Source organism: Pleurodeles waltl, chromosome 6, assembly GCF_031143425.1.
Source record: "Pleurodeles waltl isolate 20211129_DDA chromosome 6, aPleWal1.hap1.20221129, whole genome shotgun sequence".
Taxonomy (NCBI): Eukaryota; Metazoa; Chordata; class Amphibia; order Caudata; family Salamandridae; genus Pleurodeles; species Pleurodeles waltl.
Window position 1 is genome coordinate 41,943,934 of NC_090445.1, and position 25,989 is coordinate 41,969,922.

The following is a 25,989-nucleotide window of genomic DNA, read 5'->3' on the forward strand; positions in this document are numbered from 1 at the left end:
TGTGGGGAAAAGACCACCTTAGCGCTGCCTTAGCATAAACAAAGTGACGCTGAGGCGGCGCTTAAGTGGCGCTAGGCCCTCTTAAATCAGGACCCAAGTTTTCTTGGTGTCTGTGTCTCAGTCCAGCAGGGAATTGGGACCCCGCCACTCACCTTGGTGTGGGCGCGACCTTGGTCTCCATCCCCCAGGCCTGCTGAGTTTCGTCCTTTGATCCCAGCCAGAGGGCTCCTCATCCACTGCACCTCTAGTGCAGACGGGACCGGCAGCAACCCCAGCAGCAGGCCATTACCAGTGCTACACAGTCACATACCTCATGCCTTCATCCCGCCTTCCAATGTATCCGATGGCCCGCGTTATAAGTCGGCAGAGACGGCTTTTACAACTTTCTTTAACATATGGTACTGTTTTTCCCTTTATATACAATTAGACCTCAGACTGAACTGGGAACCAGTTACCTTTCAATACCTAGGGGTTAATATCTACCATTTGCCCACTGATCCACACAATGGATATCTGCCAGGTGGCACTAGTGGAGATGCTACCCAATTATTGTATTATTTTGCTAAACTTCCTGTGCTCATGCCTCATTGCTTCTTTAGACATGCCACACATCAGATTTGGTCACTGGGGCACTGTCGCGTAGCTCTTTCTACTCTAAAGCTTCTTGTGACTGGGGGTGGATTAGGCCTCCCTTACTTAGAAGGCTATTATTTAGCTGTACAGCTCCAACTGGTGGCTCGCTGGCTGTCTGGCCACCCCCTGCATAAGATGGTGTTTATCCCTAAAGACTTTAAGGAGGGCTTACTGCACTACTCATTGTTTCCTACTGACAATTCTATGGAACACCATCTGGGGTTATCCTGACAGCTTTCTCTTGCCTTGCTAGAACCTGTAAACCCACTGACACGAAGAAACCCTATGCTCCTGCTCTATCTTTGCTAAGCCTTCCCACTCACACAGGACGGCTGTGCTCAGAGCAACTCTGTCAGTGGCATGCTGCAGGAGTCTTTTAATTGGGGGATTTGTTTGTGGATGGTGATCTACTAGATTTCCAAACCCTTGTGGTAGACTACCATCTTCACCCAGGTCAACTCCTTACTTACAAATACCTTAAACAATCATTAAATGCCCTATTTCATGTCCGCCACTTAGCACTAACCCCACATGAGGTGTGCCAAAAGATCTACACCATAAGGACTGGCGGCAAACTGATAAGATGTGTGTACGGACCTTTCCTGTAACACGGAGATCACTCCAGGGCTTCTTGCCGTACTACCTGGGAGACTGATGTGGCCAAACCTCTGCAAGATACGGAGTTGGCTAAAATAGTGGACTTTCCCCACAAAGTATCCCACAGCTGCCACTTTAAGTACATTCAGATAGTTTCCCTGGGAATACATTCTGCCTGTTGCTTGCCATTGGCTTTGTTGTTTGTAACTCACACTTCGTTGCTTTCAATTTGCTGGCTTTATTTGTTTCAAGCTGTTGAGCTTGAGCTTGTTCCCTCCCTTGCCTAAACCGTATTTACAGCATCCTTCCGAGTGCTCCCTTTCTGTAAACAGGCCTGTAAATCTTGTCTTCAATCTTGCTGGAAACTGGGGGTAGGGAAGAGTTGTTTTCTATCACATGGCAACATTTAAATGAACTGTGCAAGGATTTTAGAATATTTTAGAATTAGGAACACAAATGAAGCACATTTTTGTTAATTCTGAACTGTGCTGGAAACAAATACCTTAATATGAATAAAACAAATCATTACACTAGGTGAGGCAATTTCCACACATTTTCATCTTTGCACTGTATGGTTTTATTAGTAAAACTGTATGTCTGTGCCAATGTAATGGTCATTTCAATGAAAAATGTGTTGCCTGTAATGGCAGTGTACTACCACACTATGCATACTCCACTCCACTCTACTATCCACCACTCCACTTTACACAACTGCACTCTGGGACACTGCACTCTACTCCACTCTGAACCACTCCACTCTATGCCACTGCACTCTATGCCACTTCATGCTACGTCTCTCCACTCTGTACCACTCTACTCTATGACAATGCACTCTACACCACTCTACATGACTGCGCTCTGCGCCACTGCACGCTACTCCAGTCTAGGCCACACCAATCTACTCTGCACAGCTCCACTCTGTGCCACTCTGCAACACTGCATGATGCGTCACTGCACTCTATGCCACTCTACTCTGCATCAATCCACCCTACGCCACTGCACTCTACATGACTATACCCTGCACTGCACCATTCTACGCTACTCTACTCTGCACCACTCTACACCACGACACTCTATGCTACTCGAGTCTGCTCTGCACTCTACACCACTGCACTATACACAACACTACACTACTGCACTATACACAACACTACACTACTGCACTCTCTGCAAGTCTATTGCACCCCACTCTACTCCACTGCACTTTATGCCACTCTACCCTACCCCACTCTATGCCACTGCACTCTAAACAACTACACTGTATGCCATTGCACTCTACTCTGCACCACTGTACTCTATGCCACTGCTGTCTATGCCACTCTACTCCACTGCTCTCTATGACACTCTACTCTGCACTCTCTGTCACTGTACTCTACAACACTCTACTATGTACTACTGCATTATATGTCAATACACTCTACACCGCTGCACTCTATGCCACTCTACTCTGCACCACTCCACTCAATGCCACTGCACGTACAACACTATACTCTCCTATGCACTGCACCACTCTGTGCTACTTTAAACCATTCTACACAACTGCACTCTATGCCACTCAAGTCCACTCTGCACTCTACACCACTGCACTATACACTATTGTATGGGACTCTACTTGACTCTGTGCCACTGCAGTCTGTGCCACTCTACTCTGCACCACTCCACTCTGCACCATTGCACTCTACTATGCACCACTCTAATCTATACCTCTGCATTCTACGACACTTATTGCACGTCGCTGAATTCTATGCCGCTACACTCAATGCCACTTCACTCTACACCACTACCACTATATTCTACAACACTACGCCAATGCACTCTACACCAGCCAACTCTACTGTATGCCACTCTATACGACTCCACAGTATGCCACTCCAATAGACAATACTCTCTTCCTCTCCCCTCTACAACACTCTACTCCACTCTGCACCATTCCCCTCTATGCCACTAACTTTAGCCATGCTGAACAGCAGCCACTCTGGTGTATTGCATGGGTAAGACACATTGGAAAAGCCAATAACTTGTGCATAGATGAGACCTATTGGCTTTGCCAATGTCTGTTAGTACTCTGAGGTCCAGAGGTCCCTGAAAGCACTGTGAATGTGTAAGTCATTATTTAAAAGATGCATTACACACAACATAATATAGGCTCCCACAAAATGTGCATATATATATATATTTAGGTTAAAGAAAAAAAGTGCTTTTAAAATATAGATTTCAATAATATACAGATTATACCTAGTGCAAACATGTTTTATAACTGTTCATTAAAACCACACACTCTACAGTTCAGCTTGGAACACCCATACGATACCTCTTTAAAAGAAAATATATTTGCCATCAGAAAGCTTCAATACAGGTTTCTAAGCCCCTTTACATTTGCAGATTTACCAGTTGTGCACATTTGCATTTCTTTCAGGAAGGAGGCACCGTGGCAGGAAGACCCGTTTCTTATGTGCCTACCCTACCTCCAGATCAGAGCACAGGAGACTCCCTGCCTTTCAATTCAGCTGGGGACACTGAATTGTCCTAATTACATTTGCTCTTTAGCTGAAAGGCTAAAGTTAGGGACAAATGCCATTGGTTAAGCCAATCATCACAGACAACGGATGGTAGGGCTAATTTACGGACAGTCCGTGAAAATTAGGGGCAGGTGGTCACCCAGGCTGCCAGGAGGGCTGCGACTGCTGCCTTAGGTCAGCCAATGAGGGAAGGCAGCAGTTCCAACTGTCACAGAGTGGGATGGGTCAGTGAGACTGCTGACTCCACCCCGCTCTGTGACGATGTGTCGCTGATTGACACTCGACCCTGGGAGCTTCAGGACTTAAAGCTGAAGCACCCAGGTCTGAGGCAATGAGTGACACTACCCCTCGTCACCGAGGGGGAGGGACCCGAGTACCTTTGCTGACCTAAGGACGTCACGCCCACAGGAGCTGTGACATCCTCAACCCAGAAAAGTTCAACTCGGGCAGCCTGTGCATTTAGCGCATGTCTAGTTCATGGCTGCCTGACCTGAGCCAGAAGAGTGTCTGTCAGGCTGACCTTTGATCAGCCTGACAGACACTCTTCTTGAGGGGCAAACGGTGGGGGCGTGGTCCCTTAGCCCCAGTGGACAGGCATGGCTGTCTGTGTCTCACCCTTACCAGCCCCTACAGCTTTAATTAAGGAGCCCAGAACTTCTCTACGGGATTCAACAAGATAAGCAAGCGGAACTGTGTAGCCAGCAATCTCTCAGAAATTGTACGGTGGCTAATGCAGGATATTGTGAGCTAGAGATGGAGTGTTTCTAAAATGCGTCTGCCGTGTTTGGCCACAAAGCCAACCTCCCTAGCCCTTGTTAATCTGTTTTAGCACTGAACGTTCCAGTTCCGCTGACATGTACCAACTCTCCCAGGAAGGGGAAGATTCCTCCCTGCCTTATACTTGTCTGTACCAGGCTTAAGTACACTGTTCTGATTATTTTGAAAAGGGAAGGCCTTTTGATAATGTGAAATGTAAGAATTTGTTGGACATTCAAAAAATTGTATGTCATATGAATACATAAATTTAAATAATTGATGTGCTATCAAACTACAATAAAGCAAATGTTATACATTATACAAGTGAAATCAATACTAAACACTGCTTGAATTTCTGCACTCAGGCACATGAATATAGTAATATATGCGATGCAGTGGGTGTACATAAGCACACAAAGGCTATGCCAATGGAACTACCAACAGGAGGTAGAAGGGGCAGGCTGAGGCTGTGCAGGGGTGTTACTCTCACGGAAGTACTAAGAAGAGAAACTTCCAGAGGAAACAATAGGCAGGGGCTGTGGAGAAGTGTTACTGTCAGGAAAGTACTAACAGCATTTACTTCCAGAGGAAACAATAGGCAGGGGCTGTGGAGGGGTTTTACTGTCACTGAAGTACTAAGAGTAGTTACTTCCCAGGTAGGGATTAGATGGGGCTGTGGAGAGGTGTTACTATCCTGGAAACACTGACAGCAGTTATTTCCAAAGGAAGGGGCAGACTGGGAATGGAGGAGTGGTGTTACTGGAATGGAAGTACTAATGGGAGTTACTTCCCAGGGAGGTACTTCCTGGGGATACTGGGGGTTGTTATTAGACTGGAAGTGCTAAAATGAATTACTCCCCTAAGCAGGGATAGGCTGCCTGCCCACACATACTCTACAGTGCACATTACTTCTGTGCCTTGGCCTGTTTTTCCTGTCACAGGTCTGTTTTCCTGTACCTGCCCTGGGGATGTGTTGTGATCCTAGTGGTCTGTTGGTCATTCTCCTGGGACCAGACCCGTGTCCACCCTGAGTGTGTGTGTCAGCAGCTCCTGTAATTAGCCCCTTAGTAAGTAAGGTACTAAACTCCTCACTTGAGTCGGCTTGGGTTCCTAATATCTGGAAAACAAGCTAAAATTCTACCTCTTTTAAAGAAACATTCTGCAGATCTGGAGGCCCCATCAAACTATAGGTCAATCTCTCTGCTTCCAGATTTTTCCAAGATTCTCGAAAAACATGTGAATCTACAACTTTCCAGTTATTTTGAATCTAATAAACTGCTACACCCCCGTCAGTCAGGGTTTAGACCCAAGTACAGCACTGAGACAGCACTCCTGGAGGTCAGTGAACACATCAAAGGCACACTTGATGTGGGGAGAAAGGTGGTGTTGGTAATACTGGACCTATCAGCAGCCTTTGACACGGTCCCCCATGCGGCCTCCTGGAGAGACTGCTGTAGGTGGGAACCACGGGTCAGGCCTTGAAATGTCTGTCCTCTTTCCTAGAGAGATGCAGACAACAGATTTGGATTTTACCTTACTCATCTGAGTCTCGAGAACTGTCAGTCATGGTCCACCAGGGTTGGGTGTTGAGCCCTGCCCTCATCAATATTTATCTGACCCCTCTACCCCGAGTTGCGGAATCTCTACGAGCCAAAGTTATATCCTATGCTGATGACACTCAGCTTTTGTTCTTTTGTAATATGGGCAGTGATCTCCCTATGAACCTGATCAAAATATGTCTAACAGCAGTATTTCATTGGATGGCAGAACATCAGCTCAAGTGTAGAGAAGACAGAAATTCTTGTGTTTGGTGATCTACCATCCTATTGCTGACAATCCTTTTGGCCCAACAATGCCCCCCGCTGGCCTTCAGGATGGTACTGTGATGAGCCTAGGGTTGAGATTTGAAGACCGGTTATCCTTTAAGCCACAAATTAAAGCTGTGGTAGGCACATGCTTTGGGATTCTGCGCTCTCTAATAAAGCAAAAAAGTATTTATCTTCTGTCTGTCTCGGCTAAAAAATCACTCATCCAGACTTTGCTAACATCAAGGTTGGACTATGGCAATGCACTTTATTTGGGCCTGCCTGAGTATCTCCGGGAAAAACTTCAGATGGTGCAAAACGCGGCAGCTCGCCTCCTTCTCCACCTGCCGGTGAGACTGAACATCTCTCCATACCTGCTGAGTTGCACTGGCTGCCGGTTAGGAAAAGAATCATGCTCAGAGCGCTGGTGCTGACACATGAGGTCCTCTATCTATCTGGGTCCAAATATCTGAGATCCAGATTCAGCTTTCAGAGCCCCTTGTGCAACTTGAGATCAGCTAATAGATCACTGGCACTGTTTCCTAGAGATCAGAACTGGCAGCAGATTGGCTGCTTTCCTAGGGGCGACGGCTGGAATAAGCTCCCGCTAGGATTGCAGACCATGTCTTGTCAATCAGCTTTTAAGAAACTGTTGAAAACATGGTTCTTTAATAAGTGTTAAATGTCAGTCTTCCTCTTGACCTGTTGGCTTCCATGCCGGGACACTCTATTGAGCTGCCATGTGCAATATACGTGTCTAATCGTTATCATGATCAGTGTGAATTGGGGAAGTCAGTTTTACAGAGGGCTAAGCTGTGGCAGCCTAAAGGCTTCTTTCCAGGGTATCACATCCAGCATTGTGAGACATGGAGTACTTGGAGTAAAACCTGCCCTACAGGTACTCAGCATTTCCTTAGACGCCTTTATTAGTGTGCAAATCACAAAGATCACTAGTACTTGTGTGGTACAGTCTGTTTGAATACACTATAGTTAGGGTGTCCAGAATTTTAAAGTAAAAAACCGGGACATTCCTTGAAAATAGAAAAGGGACTCCAATTTTATTTCACCCGAATACGCAGAATAACAGCGCTTATCAGCATAGAATGACAGCAGAGGCACTAAGAACATAAATAAAATGCATTTTTTAAAGCCAGTATCATGCCTGTCAATTAAATTGCATTCTCGAAACAGCTGCTAACTATCCCTGCTTCGGAAAACATAATAAGGCACCTCCCGCCATTTTCAGTCGACCCTCTCCAAAAACTGGGACACGAGCTAAATATCCCAAAATCGGCTGGGACAGCTGGTGAAAAACCGGGACTGTCCTGGCAAATCCGGGACGCTTGGTCACCTTGACTATAGAGCACAGTGCAGCGTGTCCAATGCAAATCAGGGCTAAGTGCTAGTACGAAGCATGATACCTTGCGCTACAGCCTGTAAGTGCAGATGGCGCAAGGCTCATAAAGTGCTCAGTGCCTCATACATATTTACATATATATAGAAATAATTACACAAACAACACATGGTATCCGCACATTGTGCACCACAGAATCAACATGAATACATTATAGTTAAGGCTCCCAGTTTTCTGTTTTTACTGATTTTTACAGATAAATACAGACAGAAAACAATGTGTTTCCTATCCGTATTTATTTTTAAACGTAAAAAAATATTGAAAAGAGACTCTTCATACTGTCTTTCATGAATTCCAGGCTGCACATATAAACAGCATGGGGAGTTGAAAAACATGATGAGAATTCCTTAAATACAGGCGTATGTTAACATACATTTGTATTATTACGCTAATATGCACCTGTGGGTGTAGTGTTTTGTTATATGTTGCTTAATTTGTTAAAACACAGCAGGCATCCACATATGAGTGCATTTCTAAGAATTAAAGAAATGTGGAAATATAGCATTTTATGGCTCCATTCATTCTCAAAGCACAAAATAAATATGGATAAATACCAAAAAGATGGCCAAAAAATAAATATTGATAAATACAGATGGAAATGTTAAACAAGAGTACCAGAAAACCGGTATCCCCAATTATAGTCTTGACTTAAGTGTGAATGATAACCATGTGCAGGTGAACTGTTGACATTTCAACTCTGGTGGAGCTAACCCACAGGTCTCCTCAGGACAGCACTGTCTGTCTAGTGCCCTCAGTTGGAAGAACAGCTTCTCAGCCTCCACTGGTTCTCACACCAGATGACAAGCCTCTGTGTGTTCATCTATAATCCACAATCATCAGTCCCATCACTCAATCCGGACTGCCTGGCAATACAGCTTTCCGCACCAGAGCACTCTGGTCCCCATCTAACACTGCAGCCCACAGGGCATGAGACGTGTAGAGTCTTCTCCATGTCACAATGCAGAGAACACGGCAGCAGCAGGGTCACTGGAATTATGTGGCAGGAGAGGAACAAATTATGAGGCGAGAATGACAAAATCATGCAGCAACAAAAGGCAATGTATGTGGTATAATGTGGCACATTTTCTGATGGTATTACTTTATTATTTTATCATGTTTACACTTGTTTACCCTGCCTGGGCAAAGGCTGCACCTCATTAATACCAGCTTAACATTCAACATAGCAATAAGCAACAGAAAGGTGAACAGTCAACATTTGCAAAAGGTCTTCTGCTGTGATGCAACATGTGTTGCTGCGTTTTAAATAACTTTTGATCTGTTTGAGGCGGAAAACATTTTTTGGGGTAAAATCTAAAGATAATGGATTATGTGGCAAATGAGAGGGATCCATACTGATATGAAAAATGCAGCGGCTTCACAACTGCATAATTCCAGTGGCCCAGGGCATAAGCTGTTTGCTGCCTTCTCCACCTCACACTGCAGAACACAGGGCATGAGCAGTGCACCATCTTCTCCATCTCAGTGCAGAGCACAGGGCATGAGCAGTGCACCATCTTCTCCATCTAACACTGCAGAGCACAGGGCATGAGCAGTGCACCATCTTCTCCATCTCACTTTAGAACACAGGGCATGAGTAGTTACCACCTTCCCCATCTAACACTGCAGCGCTCAGGGTATGAGCAGAGTACCGTCTTTTCCATCTCACTGCAGAGCACAGGACATGAGCAGTGCACCACCTTCGCCATCTCAGTGCAGAGCTCAGGACATGAGCAGTGCATCATCTTCTCCATCCCACTGCAGAAGACAGGGCATGAGCAGTGCACCATCTTCTCCATAACACTGCAGACCATAGGGCATGAGCAGTGCACCATCTTCTCCATCACACTGCAGAGTACAGGGCATGAGCAGTGCACCATCTTCCTCATCTCAGTGAAAAGCACAGGGCATGAGTAGTGCACCATCTTCCCCATCTGTAGGAAGTTGGCTCTGTATGTACTATTTCAAAGTAAGAATTAGCATGCACAGAGTCCAAGGGTTCCCTTTAGAGGTAAGACAGTGGCAAAAAGAGATAATTCTAATGCTCTATTTTGTGGTAGTGTGGTCGAGCAGTAGGCTTAACAGAGGGTAGTGTTAAGCATTTGTTGTACACAAGCAGGCAATAAATGAGGAACACACACTCAAAGACAATTCCAGGCCAATAGGTTTTTTATATAGAAAAATATATTTTCTTAGTTTATTTTAAGAACCACAGGTTCATGATTTACAATCAATACTTTAAATGAAAGGTATTTCACTCAGGTATCATAGGAACTTTAAATCAGCAAAATAGCATGTACAGTTTTGGCAAAAATGGCAATAAGCTATTTTAAAACTAGACAGTGCAAATTTCAACAGTTCCTGGGGGAGGTAAGTAGTTGTTAGTTTTGCAGGTAAGTAAACCACCTACAGGGTTCAAAGTTGGGTCCAAGGTAGCCCACCGTTGGGGGTTCAGAGCAACCCCAAAGTTACCACACCAGCAGCTCAGGGCCGGTCAGGTGCAGAGGTCAAAGTGGTGCCCAAAACGCATAGGCTTCAATGGAGAAGGGGGTGTCCCGGTTCCAGTCTGCCAGCAGGTAGGTACCCGCGACTTCGGAGGGCAGACCAGGGGGGTTTTGTAGGGCACCGGGGGGACACAAGTCAACACAAAAAGTACACCCTCAGCGGCACGGGGGCGGCCGGGTGCAGAGTGTAAACAGGCGTTGGGTTTGCAATGGAGTTCAATGGGAGACCCAGGGGTCTCTTCAGCAAAGCAGGCAGGCAAGAGGGGGGCTCCTTGGGGTAGCCACCACCTGGGCAAGGGAGAGAGCCACCTGGGGGTCGCTCCTGCACTGGAGGTCGGATCCTTCAGGTCCTGGGGGCTGCGAGTGCAGTGTCTTTACCAGGCATCGGGTTCTTAGAAGCAGGCAGTCGCGGTCAGGGGGAGCCTCTGGATTCCCTCTGCAGGCGTCGCTGGGGGGGCTCAGGGGGGTCAACTCTGGCTACTCACAGGGTCGCAGTCGCCGAGGAGTCCTCCCTGTAGTGTTGGTTCTCCGCAGGTCGAGCTGGGGGACGTCGGGTGCAGAGTGGAAAGTCTCACGCTTCCGGCAGGAAACGTGCAGTCCTTTAAAGTTTGTTTCTTTGTTGCAAAGTTGTTTCTTCTTTGGAGCAGAGCCGCTGTCCTCTGGAGTTCTTGGTCCTTTTAGATGCAGGGTAGTCCTCTGAGGCTTCAGAGGTCGCTGGACCCTGGGGAACGCGTCGCTGTTGCAGTTTTTCTTGAAGTGGGGAGACAGGCCGGTAGGGCTGGGGCCAAAGCAGTTGGTGTCTCTGTCTTCCCTGCAGGGCTTTCAGGTCAGCAGTCCTTCTTCGTCTTTAGGTTGCAGGAATCTCTCTTGCTTGGTTCTGGGGACCCCTAAATACTCAATTTAGGGGTGTGTTTAGGTCTGGGGGGGTTAGTAGCCAATGGCTACTAGCCCTGAGGGTGGCTACACCTTCTTTGTGCCTCCTCCCTGAGGGGAGGGGGGCACATCCCTAATCCTGTTGGGGGAATCCTCTATCTGCAAGATGGAGGATTTCTAAAAAGTCAGAGTCACCTCAGCTCAGGACACCTTAGGGGTTGTCCTGACTGGCCAGTGACTCCTCCTTGTTTTTCTCATTATCTCCTCTGGCCTTGCCGCCAAAAGTGGGGCCGTGGCCGGAGGGGGCGGGCATCTCCACTAGCTGGAATGCCCTGGGGCGCTGTAACAAAGGGGGTGAGCCTTTGAGGCCCACCGCCAGGTGTTACAGTTCCTGCAGGGGGAGGTGAGAAGCACCTCCACCCAGTACAGGCTTTGTTACTAGCCACAGAGTGACAAAGGCACTCTCCCCATGTGGCCAGCAACATGTCTGGTGTGTGGCAGGCTGGCAAAACTAGTCAGCCCACGCTGGAAGTCTGGTATGTTTTCAGGGGGCATCTCTAAGATGCCCTCTGGGGTGTATTTCACAATAAAATGTACACTGGCATCAGTGTGCATTTATTGTGCTGAGAAGTTTGATACCAAACTTCTCAGTTTTCAGTGTAGCCATTATGGTGCTGTGGAGTTTGTGGATGACAGACTCCCAGACCATATACTCTTATGGCTACCCTGCACTTACAATGTCTGAGGTTTGGCTTAGACACTGTAGGGGCATAGTGCTTATGCACCTATGCCCTCACCTATGGTATAGTGCACCCTGCCTTAGGGCTGTAAGGCCTGCTAGAGGGGTGACTTATCTATGCCATAGGCAGTGTGAGGTTGGCATGGCACCCTGAGGGGAGTGCCATGTCGATTTAGTCATTTTCTCCCCACCAGCACACACAAGCTGGCAAGCAGTGTGTCTGTGCTGAGTGAGGGCCCTCCAGGGTGGCATAAGACATGCTGCAGCCCTTAGAGACCTTTCCTGGCATCAGGGCCCTTGGTACCAGGGGTACCAGTTACAAGGGACTTACCTGGATGCCAGGGTGTGCCAATTGTGGAAACAAAGGTACCGTTTTAGGGAAAGAACACTGGTGCTGGGACCTGGTTAGCAGGCCTCAGCACATTTTCAAATCATAACTTGGCATCAGCAAAGGCAAAAGGTCAGGGGGTAACCATGCCTAGGAGGCATTTCCTTACACCATCTCAGTGAAAAGCAGAGGGCATGAGCAGTGCATCATCTTCTCTATCTCCCACTGCAGAGCACAGGGCATGAGCAGTGCACCATCTTCTCCATCACACACTACAGAACACTGGGCATGAGCAGTGCACCATCTTCTCTATGTCACATTTCAGAGCACAGGGCATGAGCAGTGCCCCACCTTCTCCAACTCACACTGCAGAACACAGGGCATGAGCTGTGAACCGTCTTTTCCATCTCAGTGCAGAGCACAGGGCATGAGCAGTGCACCATCTTCTCTGCCTCACTGCAGAGTACAGGGCATGAGCAGTGCACCATCTTCTCTAACTCACACTGCAGAGTATAGGGTATGAGCAGTGCACCGTCTTCTCCATCTCGCACTGCAGAGCAGAGGACATGAGCAGTGCACCATCTTCTCCATCTCACACTGCAGAGTACAGGGCATGAGCTGTGTACTATCTTCTCCAGTGCACCACCACCTATCGAGCACAGTGCCTGAGGGCTGCACCAATCTTTCCATCTTAGGTAGGTAGGTAACACATTTATTGTATAAATCAAAAGATTACAATACTAGCAAATATAAAATGCACAGTTCCCCACATATTAAATGTCAATAATAAAGTACAGGACCATAACCTAATTAAAATCAACACAAAAATCAATTAATCCAAATCTAAACTGAAATAAATTCAGGTTACAAATAATAATGTTGGTGCATTTTACACCTAATTTAAAGCATATTTAACATTGTTATTGTAATAGTGTTCCAAACACAACCGTAATATTGAACAATCAATCCAATCGTTGCACTAATATCTCTGATACAATCCCCTTTTCCAACTACTTTTCCAATAGACTCCTAGTTGACATTTTAAGAAACTATAAGAACTCATTTTTGTAAGCATGTGAAGAAATCCCATGAAAAGTGCAGAAACCTATAATTTATTATCAATCATGATGATAGAATACTTAAATATAGATACAGTACAAATTTCCAACAAAGTATAAAATCTGATGCCAAAATCAATTAGATAATATTTCATAAGTCTGATCTAAAAATATTGGTAGTGATAATATTGCACAATCCTCCCTAAGACTAAAACAGTATCTAACAGCCTCCACAGTTGATCTAAGATTTGTCTTACTGAACATAGGTTGCAAGTACTTTTTTCTCAAATGTAAAAGTCTGGGGCAAATGCATAAACTGTGAAGGAAGGATCCTGTTAAGTGTCCACAAAGTCAACAGGCAGTGTTATCTTTGAATACTGGGTTCCATTTCCACTCAAATTCATTATCAACAAGTCAATATGATTGTACAGTTTGACGTCAGCTAAGTTAGAGTCCCTCTGGCTAGTACTAAAAATTCTGCGTAGTAGACTTTTCCGAGCCATGGGTTTTAACAGTATCTGTGACTGTACATCAGGTAGTTTATATCTTCTCACGGTCTACACTATACAAAAAGATCAAGGGATGAAAAGTCCAGGACACGTACAAGACCTTGCACCCGGTACACCCCAGACAGGAATCTATGGTCAGCTACAGCCCTTCGGAGCACCCAACAAACCTTGTAGAGTAAAGCAGGTACCCTGGGGCATAGCATCAGAGAGGGTGTTTGGGGTGTTACACCCCCCTAATTAATGTATTTTCTGATGAATAGTTGGGTACAGGTGCTTTCCCTTGGGTGTGGTGAGGCGCCTGTCGGATTTCATGCACACACTAATAAAAACACACACACATTCTCTCTCATCTCAGTTTTGAAAGCTCTAAAATTGTTGATTATTTTACAAAATATTGTGTTTTTCTCAATTGGTACTCCTACCAATACGCATTCCTCTAGGTTTCCACTGCCTTTTAAGCCCCTCTCGTGCGCCCTGCTTGCCGTCTGTATTTTAACATTATATGGTAGGCTGATTGATGGAAAATCTGAAGCCCCCCCACCTATTACCCCCCTCCTAAAAATCTTACTGACCAAGCTACACCCCTGCAGGGACCACTTGCCAAGCTGAGAGAGCTCCAGCACGCGGGTGAGCCTCAGCCCACCGCCAGCCTGGAGCACTGGAACTGTGCACAGTGTAGACTCCAGCTGGACTCGTTCTAGTGCTTCTGCCAGCCACTCTGCTGAGGGCTGGTCTTACATGTGCACCCCACACCCACCCAACACAGGCGTCACCAGTCAGGTGACCCTGCCAATAAAAGGGGCCGGGAGCACGTGCCTGAGGCCAGTTTGTAGTACCACCATACTGTGTCTGCGTCCATGATTTCCATAGCATGAGGGCCTAGGGCCCCATATTACATTGGCGACGGGTGGGATCTGCAACCCCACGTGGTCGCAGACATGAACTCAACAGCAATCGGTGGAGAGAGGAGACGTGAGGCCGTCGCAGCCCCAGCCCCACCGGTGTCAGTGAGGGCGATGAGTGCTGCCGATCGAAGCGTCCACAGCACTGCCAGAACGGCTGCGGGTGCCGAAAACAATTAAAGCGCTGCGAGGCGCGCAGTGCAGCTTTTCCCCCATGCCCCCGAGGAAAAATGCCCTGAGCCCCACCCCCCCCAGAGTCAGATAGAGCGCGGACCACAGCGTGAGACAAGGCTGAATGCTTGGTGCACCTGTGCACGAAAGTTTTTGTTTTTCAAAAACAAACTCCCAAAGGCAGATCCTTAGGATTTGAAGCCAGCCCTGTGGCATGGAATGACCCCGACCACGAGGACTGAACCAAATGATCAGCAGTTCAGTAAACTCCTGGAGACACAGCTCTCCAGACTTCAGTAGGACTGGAGACAGGAAGCAGGGGATATTGTATAAGATGTGCCATCATATAACGGTGGATCCCAGAGTTCCTCAGCAGTGCATCCGCCCATCTCGTGTTGCAGAGCGCAGTGCCTTTGCAGCCCTCTCTCCTCCTCCATCTGACACTGCAGGACAGCGCCACCCTCCAGCCTCACGCTGTGGAGCAGTGCGCACTCCTCCAACATCCCCCACAGAGCTCAGTCATGCAGCACTGAAGCCCCCTCCCATCTCAGAATGATGTACTCAGGCCTGAGAAGAGTGCAGTGCCTGTCAGTGCGGTTTCTTCCACTCCTCACACTGCAGAGTGTGCCTGGCGCACCTCTTATCTCTCACTGCAGACCTGTGCGTGAGCAGTGCACACTCCTGTCGGTCTCTCACTGCAGAGAAGTACACCTTCCTGCCAATCAGACACTGTAGTGCATAGTGCATGCATCCCATCTCAGACGGAAGTAGGTCCTCCTCCTCGTCACACTGCCTGCGCACTGCATTCCCCTTCCATCCCACACTGCATTATTCAGTGCCGTAGCATCGCAGCACGTCCAATCTCACATTATAGAACAGAGCACCCCCGTTCCCAGCGCCCACTGCTGAGCAGTGCCCAAGGATGGCATCCGCCTCCCACCCCTCACTGCAGATCACTATCTCAGCAGTGCGCCTTCCTCCCCGTCTCACACTGCAGACCATCACCCTGGTCTCACTCTGCAGAGGGGTGCACCTACCTTCCTATGCCACACTGCATAGCACAGTGCCTTAGCTGTGCATCCCATCTCACACTGCAGAATACAGCAGCTGAGCAGTGCACGGTTCTCCCACCTCACACTGCAGAGCAGCGTGCTTGGGAAGTGCACTCTCGAAGCGCAACTGTAGAGGACAGTGCCTTAGCAGGGTACCTTCCTCCCCAACTGCCACTGCAGAACAGTTCCGGAGCAGTGACCCCTTCTCACACAGCAGTGCACCACCCCATCGAATTCTGAAGAGTACAGTGCGCCCTCATCAAACTCTGCACAGCACAGTGCCTGAGCGGTGACCTCTTCTACCACTGCAAAGCAGTGTCTGAGCTGTGCACCCACTTCATCGAACCCTGTAGAGCACTGTGCAGGAGCAGTGCACCACCTTCACCTGACGCAGCAGACCACAGTGCGAGAGCAGTGCGCCCTCATCAAACTCTGCACAGCGCAATGCCTGAGCGATTACCTATTCTACCACTGCAAAGCAGTGTCTGAGCGGTGCACCCACTTCATCGAACCCTGTAGAGCACTGTGCAGGAGCAGTGCACCACCTTCACCTGACGCAGCAGACCACAGTGCGAGAGCAGTGCACCCTCATCATCAAATTATGCAGAGGTTCAAGGACGGCGCGGCATACTCACTTGAAACTGCATAGCACAGTGCAAGAGCAGTGAACCCTCATCAAACTCTGCAGAGGGGCAAGAGCAGTGCAGCACACTCACTGACACTGCAGAACACAGTGTGAGCAGTGCGCCCTCATCAAACGCTGCACAGCACAATGCCTGAGCGGTGACCTCTTCTACCAATGCAAAGCAGTGTCTGAGCAGTGATCTCTTCTAGCACTGCAACGCAGTGTCTGAGCGGTGCACCCACTTCATCAAACCGTGCAGAGCACTGTACAGGAGCAGTGTGCCATCTTCACCTGACTCAGCAGAACACTATGCGAGAGCAGTGCGCCCTCATCATCCAACTATGCAGAGGTTCAAGAGCGGCGCAGCATACTCACTTGACACTGCAAAGCACAGTGCAAGAGCAGTGCACCCTCATCAAACTCTGCAGAGGTGCAAGAGCAGTGCAGAATACTCTCTTTGCACTGGAGAAAACAGTGCGAGAGCGGTGCGCCCTCCTCATCAAACTCTGCAGAGTTGCAAGAGCGGTGCAGCACACTCACTGACACTGCACAGTGCAAGAGCCGTGCACATGCTCACCTGTCACTGCAGAGCACAGTGCCTGGGCAGAAGACTCTCTCATACTGCAGCAGAGCCCAGTCCCCCTCCCCATTTCACACTGCGTGCCCACTGCCCATGCCTGAGCAGGGCATCCATCTCCCCCTGCACTGCACAGTGCCCCAGCAGCGCCCGTGACGTGGTAACTGCGCCCTCCTCCCCCACCTCACACGTGGCCACGGAGCAGGAAGTCCCCGACAGATGCCGGCTGCTCAGACTCTGATCCCTCAGGTGTGGGCGGGCTCCCCTGATCCCTGGGGAGGGAGCACCATTGGCTGCCCCGGGAGGGCGTGTGCTTCTTGGGGAGGAGGGGTTACGCTGGATTTCAAGGGCTTGGCAGGGGCAGCTGCGGCCAGGGAGGAGGGTCCTCGTTGGGGTGGCAGGTAAGATGCTACTCCTTGGCCACCATACCTGTTGCACTCCGCCCCCTCCAACACTGCACCCCTACTGCAGCACACGCCTTCCTCGGCTCTGCACAGCTTTCAAACTTTCTCCTACAGCACAGCAGCCCCGACAACTGTTCTGGAGAGCTGCACTTCTGGTTCAACACTGCTCCCTTCAGCGTCACTGCAGCTCCCAAACCTATCCTACAGGCTGCATACAGCACTGCGCCCTCCAGACGCAAAACGCCCCCCTATACCTCTACTGCACTTCTCACTGCACCTCTTCTGAAGACACGGCTCCGGCCCCCTCTGCAGCACTGCACACTTCAGCGTCACTGCAGCTCCCAAACCTATCCTACAGGCTGCGTACAGCACTGCGCCCTCCAGACGCAAAACGCCCCCCTATACTTCTACTGCACTTCTCACTGCACCTCTTCTGAAGCCACGGCTCCGGCCCCCTCTGCAGCACTGCACACTTCAGAAGTCACTGCTGCAGCGCTGCGCCCTCCTAAGGCACTGGCTGCTCCACTACTCTTTTCCTACAGCACTACACAGCTCTATGTCCCGTCTGCAGCACTGCCCGTGCCTAAGTGACAGGCTGCATCCCCTCCCCCCGAGGTCTTCTCCTACAACACCGTACTGAGCGCCTACTGCCTCACTGTACTTTAGGCGCATCATGAATCTAAAGCTCCCCCGGACACAGCTCTAAGCGCCTCGCTGCACGCCTTGTGGCGCATCGCGCCTGTAAACCCCTCCAACAGCACACTCTGCAAGTGGCAAGCCCCGCTGCAGCACTACAGTGCTACTAGGGCTCTGCAGTAAGACCCTACTGAGGCCCGCACCCTTGCAGAGATGTTACCATTCCAGGTAGCTCCTAGAAGACTGCACAGCTCTAACCCTACTACAGCTCGCCAGGGCTTTTGACGTACTGTGACCCCCTCCTGAAGGCTCTGCGGTTATGCGGACCTCTCAGGTCGCCACTCCCTGCCCTCTACTCAAAGACCCTACAAGGTCTCCAGGTGTACCCCGCTTCTCTCGGTGTTTGGGATTATACGTGCGGTTATATAGCGCTTCATGCCCCCGACGAGCACTAGATGCTCCCTAGGGCAGTGGCAGTATGTGGTAAAGGTAGGATGACTCCCTCCGGAGCAGACACACTTGGAAAGCCCAACTAGCGGGACTTGTATTTACCAACTTTGGAGCGAGGTGAGCGCAGAGGGCGGGGCCTACTCCAGAGGGGGCTCCAACTCCCTTGGGGGCTAGGCCTGCTCTGATTGGTTGCTGTTCTAACCTGGGTGGGTGGCTGATTCACTCACCTGCACCTCCCTGGGGGTTGGGTCTGCTCAGGTGGGGGAAGGATTTACATGAGGGCGGGGCTTTCCCAGGTGCCTGCAACCTCCCGGGGGTGCAAGGGGCTGGGACTGCTCAAGTTGGGGCGGGACTTACCTGGGGGGGGGGGGGGGGGGGGCTGACTCAGGTACCTGCACCTCCCTGCCGGGGGACTAGAGGCCATATGTACAACACTTTTTCCCATAGACACAGAATGGGGAAAAACCTTTGCTACATCTGGCCCTAGGTCTGCTCAGCTGGGGCAGCTCTAAGGTGTAGGCGGGGCTGGCTCAGATACCTGCACTTCCTGGGGGTGGGATTGGGGGGGCTGGGTCTGCTCAGGTGGGGCAGCTCTAACGTGTAGGCGGGGCTGGCTCAGGTACATGCACCTCCCTGGGGGCGGAGTCTGCTCCAGGAAGGGATGCAGCTCCCTTAGGGGAGAGTTAGCTCTGGGACCTCCCAAGGGGCGGGGCCTGCTCAGGTGCTGCACCACCCCCCCCCCCCACCCCCCCCCCTGCTCACCAGTCCTCTTCCCCACAGACCTGTTTCCGGGGTCGGCCTGGTCGGTTCAGCAGCTCTCGGAGAATAGAAGCCGGTCCGCGAAAAGTCCTGGTTCCTGCAACATTTGACCATTTGTGCAGCTCATTGAAGTGAGCGGTATCCTTGAAGCGCTACAGCTACCACCCGAGTCCCAATGAGGCAGAGCTGATAAATGCGGATCTGAGCCATTCAGAAGTATATTTGAGATTAGGGTGAGTACACGTGTCCTGGGGGGAGAAGTAGGGCGATCCAGGACAGAACAAGGTGCCGAATAACCCTCTCAGTGTCACCCTATTAAACATCCAGGCACCCCACTAAAGGACAGCGTTCCCACCTTTGTATTTTTAAAGAGGCAACGCAAAATACCGTGCACCTCTAGTATAAGTTCCCCGTTCCTTTGTCTTGCAATGTAGAACTTCTAATGTAGTGTCTACTGAGGGAGGCAGAAGTGCATGTTGGGAGATGTAGTCCGGTGTATGTGTGCTTTTTCTATGGGGCGGAAAGAAACAACCATATCTCAGCAATGCTTGTCACTCTTCGCTGGCTCCCCATAGAAGCAGGGGTGCTTTATAGAACTGCCTGTACCGCCCACAAGGTCTTGGATGCACCCCCCTCCACCGTGGCTACCTAGCAAACAAACTGAGGCTTTCTGGAGGCACCAGACATCGCGAAATGCTGAAGCGATGCTGTTAGAGTCGCTTACCTTTACAAAAGAGCAACCTATGGCACAATCTTTCTCGGGCAGCGCGACCAGAATATGGAACTCTGTACCCCCAAAACTACAAAATACCACCTCATTGCCGACCTTCAAAATAGCGCTGAAAGCGCTTCTCCTACATAGACATGTTGATCAGTTGTCACCTTAGCCAACATCTCCCGTGATAATGTACCCTCCCCAGGACTAACTACCCCCCTCTCACCTAACTTACCCTTGCGGCTACTGCCCACACCACCAACATCCTCTAACAATCCGTACGTCAGTGCCCTTGTTACAATCAAAGTGAGTAACAATCCCTATGCTTCTGTCCGCCACTTTGTGCCTTTTGTAATGATCGTAACTAGCAACTGTTTGTAACTTTGTATCTCTTGTAACAAAACCTGTTTTATTGTAAAGCACTCCAACACCTTTGGGTTTTGTCTGAGCTATACTGAAATGCAAATTAAACACATAGGTAAATAAACCCCTCTAGCAAGTGAGGGTTAGTGCTATGAGTTGTGTGTACGCGTCGCCGGAGGGGCACCTGCACAGGGGTATCTATACGCATTAAGGTATAGCAGAGTGACGTGTCACCAGTTATAGAATCAGATTCACCTACTATAACCAGGGGGCAGAAGCCTCCCTTCGCCCCTAAGAGGCGGCCCGCCATTCATTTAATTACTTATGATCAAGGCTCCCAGTTTTTCATTTTTACTGCTTATTGCAGATGAATACAAGCAGAAAACCATGTTTTCTTTTCTGTATTTATTTTTAAATATGGATAAACACAGAACATAGGCTATCACTACTGTCAGTCATCGGCACCAGGTCACTCTAGCTGTGCAGATTGACAGGTAGGGGAGTTAATAAAAAAAAAAATATATATATATATATATATTTATATTTTCTAATGAAACTAGAATAACTGCAGCAGTACACCTGTTTAAGCTGTTGTTCAATACAAATGGTTTCAAATTACTTTATTGTACTATAAATGGCTAAAACCCATTGTACCTTCAAACATGAGTAAACATATGTTGGTTAAATGTGGAAATATACCCATCACAGCTTAATTTGTTTACACCATGAACAAAGTATATATGGATAAATACAGCTAAAATTAGCAAAATAAAATCTGGATATGTATAGATGGGAAAACAAATATCATCAAACAGAAAACCCTACTTATAATCAGGGTTTCTTGAGTTCCATGATTATGACCTTGATGCTTTTTCCAAAGATCAGTGCCTTCGGGCAGGAGATGGTCAGATGTGTGAACTCTCCCCCCCCCCCCCTTATTGAGGGGGTAGGGGTGGTTTAATAGCACATTGGCTTTCCAGCCACTGCTCTGCGCTGGCCCAGGTATCGCCTCCTGTAGCCGATAAGCAGACGCCTTCACCATCCTGCGCCTGCATCGTGGGGAAACCTGTCCTCCATGGTACTAACAAAATTCCTAATTTTAAAATATTGTTATCCTCATTGCCCCTGGATACACCAAACCTAGGCCCTGGTGTACCTCTGAGCTACCACAAACTGTGCCAGGCCAAACACGCTGTCATAAACGAGGTTTAAACCATAAGCTCCCGTAGATGGTCATGAATCTGTCATGAATAACCATGGCTGGTCAGTAAAAAGAGAACTATGGCACATCTGTTAGATCTCTCGAGTGCAAATTTGCCAAAGTCCTAGGTGTCCTCAGGGGCCTCCCTGGTGGCCCCTGGTTTGTGGCCTTGTGCGCTTAGGAAGACTTGCTGGTTTGCCAGCCTCTTAGTCAGCGAAGAGATGAGGGGCACTCTGCCTGTGCCCACCCACCAGATATGATCAACTTTGGTGTACGGAGTTCACCTTTTAGGTATTCTCCCCGATTAGAAAACCTCAAAAGGCATCCTAGGTCAGTTCCCTTGGAAGCTTCCGTTGGCTTGCGCTTCAAAACAAGTCCTGCTCTGTCCACATAAAGCATCAAGTACAGAGAGGGTCACTGAAACACCAGGGTTATAGTCACACATTCTTCTGCATCCTTAAACGTGAACAGAAGTAATCAATAGACCCAGAAGTGAAGCTTGAAGGTCACTGAAATCCATCTTTTTCTGGCTGCTTCTTCTTATCAGTTCTTATTTATTCCAGTCATTCTTCAATATTGCATCTGAGTAAGAATAATGGTCAGCCAACATGTTTCGTCCTTTGAAATCACAGGACTTCTTCAAGGCTTGAGAACCCCTTTTCTCTAAAGCCCTCTAGTTAGCCGGTGTTGATTCCTCTCACACCCCTCTGGGTTCAGATGAATTGTGTGAGTAAATCTCCAACCATACACAAGATGGGAGTGTTTCACAAGTCTTTCACTGTTTTCACGTACTCTGCAAGGCCCCCTGGTTTAGGGGCCTGCACCCCACCACCGAGAGCTTGGTTATGGTGCAAGCCAATGATAAAGGATAGAGCCCTCATCAGTTCACTAGGAACATTTCTGACGGTTTCCCTGGGTTTAATTTGTTTTATAATGGAAATGTATGACAAGGAAAGTAGGCTTTACTGTGACTAGCATGTGTTAAAGGCAATATGATTTTAAGGCTAGATTGTTACGACACTGTGCTAAACAAAGCCTGTGGGCAGATATTTTTTGCATGAAATTTCTCAGATTACTGTAGTACACAAGGGTTTTGGTGGTACTCCCAAACAAACCACAGGGATAAACTATTTGCACTATGGTAATACTTATTAGGCGCTATTAGTAGGGATTTTTTTTATTGTTTTGACATCTGTATTTTGTACATATTTGTAACTTTGTTTTACAAAATACCTGATGAGTGTCTTGTGGGAAGGCTTATGAACCAACACAGTAGGTCTGAGTTGATTATGGTGATAAGTCCATGATCAAGGTCATCGGTTGCTTGTAAAGAAAAGTTATGATAAAGGCAGTAGGCCTGACGTATTGATTGTGAACAGCCTATGTTAAAGCCAGTAGGCAATTAAGGGTATATTGTTATTGCTCCGTTTTGGATGGGTATTTTGCTCTTTGGAATCTCACAGATTACGATACAAGGCAAGTGTTTTGCTGCTGGAGATCCCCTATGAGAAATCGTGGGTATAAAAGATTCATACTTTGCCATTGTTACACCCTCTTAGGCGAGCAAGTATTTTGATCTGCCAACTTTAGTTGTGTACACTCTAATTTTATCACTGCATGCCTTGTAGCTGCCTTGTGGGGATCTTATTCTCAGTCCAGGAGCTCAGCCAGTTACAGTGATAGGCCAATGATAACAACTACAGTCCTGATTGGTTCCCTAGGAAAAGTATTTCTGATGCCATTGGTCTGATCTGTTAATCATGAAACATTATGATAAAAGCAGTAGGCCTGACTGATTGTGGAAAGCATATATTATAATCATTAGGTATTACGAGTAAGTTCTCTGTATTTAAAGCCTACAGATAGGTATTTTGTTATGAAATGTCAGATTACCTTTTTTGGGAATAAGTTTTGTGTTTGATACTGCCTCTGAAAACCTTTGAGGGCAAAGATTTAATTCTTGTTAAAATTTCTTCTTAGATATCTGCCAGGATCTTGAAATAAAAAAGATTAAATAATATGCATCCTTGTATGTAAATGCATATCCATATAGATACATAGAAGGCCTATGAGTTAGCTCTGTTCTGCCATAGGAGTGTCTAAGCATCATTTACACTCTACTTCTATCCGTGACAGTGAACTGCATGGGGTAGTGGCTCAGTCCACATCAGTTATTGGCTCTCTTGACCTGTGAATGACGGCATTTTCTGGTCATGTGTACATCCACCTGTAAACGATTGCACTCCAGTGTCAAGACTGGTTGGCCAGGCCTTCAGTTTTGTATTTTGTTCCTTTTATGGTTTCCCTTTAATTTCTTTGCTTCTCCTCTTTTTATTGTAATGTTTCTTCAGATGATGCTACGGCCCTCGGGCACTGCTAATGGGCCGCCATCTTCTGCAGTGTGCAGCATCTCACATGGCCATTTCCTCTAAGTCAGAACACCATCATGGACTGCGGTTCCAAGCGTATAATTGTTTCAATATTCCAAGATGATCATCTGGCTTGTTCTAAATGTGTCGGCCATGCTGGAACTTTAAAACAAATATAAAGTATTTACAGTACCTCTGCAAGACGGACACCCGGTGCGATGTTTAGTTTCATTATTGCAAGGATATGCCAGCCATTTCTAGATGGCAGTATGTTGTATTCTTTTATCTTGCATATGTTGTTGAGTTGGTGTGTTTCTTTATTGCGGTTGTACCGTAGGCTGAATGCACAAAATGAGTCAGTGCACGGAGAAGCTGATCCATGAGTGACAGGGCACCTGTATGATGACTAATTTGGCTTCTAAACCTACCTTTGACACAAAAGGCATTTTAAATCAACAGCCAGACCTTTTGGCATTGCCAGTGTCTCCTATAAATTGTAAAGGCCCTAATGACCTTGCTGCACAATACTTGTCCAGGCAAATTGTTATCATCCTATAGGTTCATGGTGCAGTGCTTGGAAAGCAGAACGTGTAAAAATGAAATCTAAGGGTAGCAGAGCCTTTTCTATCCATGACCCTGTAAAGTGGAATTCACTCCCATATTCATTTAGACAAGCTTCACGCTGTCTTTACACCAAGCAAGCTCTTAAGAATCAACTGTTCTAGGCATCTGGCACTAAGCCTAGCGCCAAGACACCCATCTTGTGTAGCGTGCACTATACAAATGCTTTGATGACGAAGACAGGTGGGGTGAATGAAGGGACGGCCAGGCTCGGTGTGATGGAAACCTCAGAACCGTTTGGGAAGTCATCCATGGACTTGAAAATGTGCTATAGCGCCTTACTGGAAGAGCTGGCACTTCGATGCACTGAAAGAGTTTATATACAGCTTGCACAACCCAGGGGTGTAACTCAGGCCACTGCATCCTTGCGGCATGGCAGGGGGAGGGCAAGCCTTCATCCCAAGGCCAATGAATACCTTTGAGATATGGGTGACTTGGGGACCCCTCTTCATTTTCTGCAGAGGAGGGGCCGCACCAATTTGAGTTACACCATTGCTTCCACAAGGAGGATCAGGACTGCTGCAGTGACCCCCACCCCTCACCCCCCAAGAATCCATCCCTCTTAACATTCCAGATAAACATTCCTTTCCGGATGACATCAAACCAGTTAAGCATATGTAGATGTCTACACAGTAAGCAAAACAAAATACAAAACAAATAGTGGACCTTGCGCTACGTAAGTGCTAAATAACAATACCGCGCTCTACCACCCCCCAGCAGATGTTCTGGGCAGGTAAGATTACCCTACAGCTGGGAATGTGTCATCGGGACAAGGACTCTCAAAGAGGCACCGAGGCCTAGTTCTTCACTCCATCCGCTGAAATTACCATCTAAGGGTCGCAATCCACCCCACCATGAAAGTGAAGCAGCGCAAATGACGTTTGAAAAAAGGCACTGCTCTGATTGGCTGATGTTTCAAGCATCCACTGCAGTAAAAGGAATGAGGAGGCGGTGCTGCTGTGTTGTGAATTACAATATCTATATTTGCATGTATCATGCATACAAACCTATCTGTAAAGCAGGTGAGGATGTAGAAAATGTCTGCATCCTGACAGTGCAGGACCCATGTATCAAGAAACTACCAGACCGCCAGGGGCGTAGCTTAGTCGGTGAGATTCAGAGGAAGGATTTCAAATTTACCGACTAAAAAAAAAAAAGCAGTGGACTGTCGGGTGGAGGGTTGAGATGGCCAGGTTTCGGGATGGACTGCTTCCATGATGAACACCAGTACTGATTTGTATTAGGTGGGACTCCGGCTAGAATGGCACAGTGGGTAAAAAACAGTGGACTCGAATGCTACCCGGAGCGATTGCCTCTGATGAGGCTATTTTCAAGCACTGATCCAATCACCTTTTGGGTGTTTGATTGCCAATAGCATGCCTGAAAAGTTGAGACTGGCACCTACTTCTGCC

The 25,989-nt window shown here is 48.0% G+C and overlaps 1 protein-coding gene across 2 annotated transcripts in view; it reads left to right on the plus strand.

Annotated features, from left to right (window-relative positions):
* LOC138299137 (putative leucine-rich repeat-containing protein DDB_G0290503) overlaps positions 1–25,989 on the plus strand; it is a 149,403-nt gene that overhangs the window by 6,681 nt on the left and 116,733 nt on the right. Inside the window, exon 1 of one of the 2 annotated variants that reach the window (XM_069237188.1) lies at positions 19,315–19,541. The exons of the other annotated variant lie outside the window; for it this stretch is intronic. The gene's annotated coding sequence lies outside the window, so the exon portion shown is untranslated. Of the gene's footprint in view, positions 1–19,314; positions 19,542–25,989 lie in introns of those variants that run through there. 2 annotated transcript variants of the gene reach the window in all.